This window comes from Arachis ipaensis, chromosome B3, assembly GCF_059453495.1.
Source record: "Arachis ipaensis isolate K30076 ecotype BB chromosome B3, ASM5945349v1, whole genome shotgun sequence".
Taxonomy (NCBI): Eukaryota; Viridiplantae; Streptophyta; class Magnoliopsida; order Fabales; family Fabaceae; genus Arachis; species Arachis ipaensis.
In genome coordinates, this window is record NC_142438.1 from 18,963,515 (window position 1) to 18,966,212 (window position 2,698).

General features: G+C 40.5%; 1 non-coding gene across 1 annotated transcript; it reads left to right on the forward strand.

Annotated features, from left to right (window-relative positions):
* The first annotated feature begins 2,136 nt into the window (after positions 1-2,136).
* Positions 2,137-2,244, forward strand: LOC148569974 (small nucleolar RNA R71). The gene has a single exon (XR_015907798.1). It is a non-coding gene; the product is annotated as a small nucleolar RNA R71 (small nucleolar RNA).
* Positions 2,245-2,698: the final 454 nt, after the last annotated feature.

Here is a 2,698-nt window from a genome sequence, read left to right on the forward strand (position 1 = left end):
TTGGTGATGTTTACTTTTCTTGCACTCTAAGTGTTTGATGAAATGTTTACACTAGTTTTTGAGTAGTTTTCTTTACTCTTGGCCTAGGCTAAGGGAATTGAGTGACCTTGAGTCATTGGGTCTCAATGAATTGGTGATTTGAGAACCCTTGGTGATCAATTTGATACTCATTGACACCAATCCACTACTAATCTAATTAGTAGATAGGTTGGGACTTATGGGTTGATGTGATCAAGCCTATTTGACGTACTTCAGGCCTAGGAGTAGATATTACGTACTTAAGGCTTTGGAAGTAGACTTAATGGGTTGGCCTCTCATAATTATCAATATATGGTTTGTAGACAAGGATGGTGATCTCAATTACCTATGTCTAGCCAAGAGCTCTTTTCCATTTCTTTTGTTAGTTCATTGTTCGTTTACTTTTCTTGCCATTTATTTTCTTGCCCAATTATCAACCAAACCCCCCTTGCTCTTCATAGCCAATAATTAAATACTTCATTGCAATTCCTTGTGAGACAACCCAGAGTCCAAATACTCCGGTTAATTCTTATTGGGGTTTGTACTTGTGACAACCAATATTTTTTATGCGAGAATTGTTTGTTGGTTTGGATCTATGCTTACAACGAAGTTCTTATTTCTATGAGAGAAATTCTAGACCAACACAAAAATCTCATTATCACTAACTCTCCTCTGTCCACATCAATTATAGCCCTTGCTGTGGCTAGGAAGGGTCTTCCAAGGATGATGGATTCATCCTCATCTTTCCTAGTGTCTAGGATTATGAAGTCAGCAGGGATGTAGAGGCCTTCCACCTTCACTAAGACATCCTCTACAAGTCCATAAGCCTTTTTCATTGATTTGTCTGCCATCTCTAGTGAGATTCTTGCAGCTTGTACCTCAAAGATTCCTAGTTTCTCTATTACAGAGAGTGGCATGAGGTTTATACCTGACCCCAGCTCACACAGAGCCTTCTCAAAGGTCATGGTGCCTATGGTACAAGGGATTAAGAACCTTCCGGGATTCGGTTTCTTTTGAGGTCATGTCTGCTGAACCCAGGTATTTAGTTCATTGATGAGCAATGGAGGTTCATCCTCCCAAGTCTCATTACCAAATAACTTGGCATTCAACTTCATGATTGCTCCTAGATACCGAGCAACTTGCTCTTCAACAATATCCTCATCTTCTTCAGATGAAGAGTACTCATCAGAGCTCATGAATGGCAATAGTAAGTTTAGTGGAATATCTATGGTCTCTGTATGAGCCTTAGATTCCTTTAGTTCCCCATTAGGGAACTTCTCAGTGGTCAGTGGACTTCCATTGAGGTCTTCCTCACTAGAAATCACCACCTTTTTCTCCTTTATATGTTCGGCTATTTTCGTTATAGTTATGGCCTTGCACTCTCTTTTTGAATTCCCTTCTGTATTGCTTGGGAGAGTACTAGGAGGAGTTTCAGTAACTCGTTTGCTCAGCTGACCCACTTGTGCCTCCAAATTTCTAATGGAGGACCTTGTTTTAGTCATAAAACTGAGAGTGGCCTTAGATAGACCAGAGACTATTTGCTAAGCCAGAGGAGCTCTGCTCAAAATTTTCTGTCTGTTGCTGAGAAGATGATGGAAAAGGCTTGCTATTGCCAAATCTATTTCTCCCACTATTATTATTTTTGAAGCCTTGTTGAGGCTTCTGTTGATCCTTTCATGAGAAATTTGGGTGATTTCTCCATAAAGGATTATAGGTGTTTCCATAGGGTTCTCCCATGTAATTCACCTCTTCCATTGTAGGATTCTCAGGGTCATAAGCTTCTCCTTCAGAGGGGGCTTCTTTAGTACTACAGGATGCAGCTTGCAATCCAGTCAGATTCTGAGAAATCATATTGACTTGCTGAGTTAATATTTTGTTCTGAGCCAATATGGAATTCAGGGTATCAATCTCAAGAACTCCTTTCTTCTGAGTCATCCCATTATTCACAAGATTTCTTTTAGAAGTGTACATGAACTGGTTATTTGCAACCATCTCAATGAGTTCCTGGGCTTCTGCAGGCGTTTTCAGATGAAGAGATCCACCAGCAGAATGGTCCAATGACATCTTGGATAATTCAGACAGACCATCATAGAATATACATATGAGGCTCCATTCTGGAAGCATGTCAGAAGGGCACCTTTTGGTTAATTGCTTGTATCTTTCCCAAGCTTCATAGAGGGATTCACCTTCCTTTTGTTTGAAGGTTTGGACTTCCACTCTAAGCTTGCTCATCTTTTGAGGTGGAAAGAATTTGGTCAAGAAAGCATTGACCAACTTGTCCCAAGAGTTCAGGCTTTCTCTAGGTTGTGAGTCCAACCATATCCTATCTCTGTCTCTTACAGCAAAGGGGAAAAGCAGAAGTCTGTAGACCTTGGAATCAACCCCATTGGTCTTAACAGTATCACAGATCTGCAAGAATTCAGCTAAGAACTGATGAGGATCTTTTGACGGAAGTCCATGAAACTTGCAATTCTGCTACATTAGAGAAACTAATTGAGGCTTAAGCTCAAAGTTGTTTGCTCCAATGGCGGAAATTGAGATGCTTCTTCCATAGAAGTTGGAAGTTGGTGCAGTGTAGTCACCAAGCATCTTCCTTGCATCTCTAGCATTGTTGATGGGTTCGGCTTCCATGTCTGCTTCTTTTTCGAAATTTTCTATAAGGTCCTCTCTGGAGTGTTGT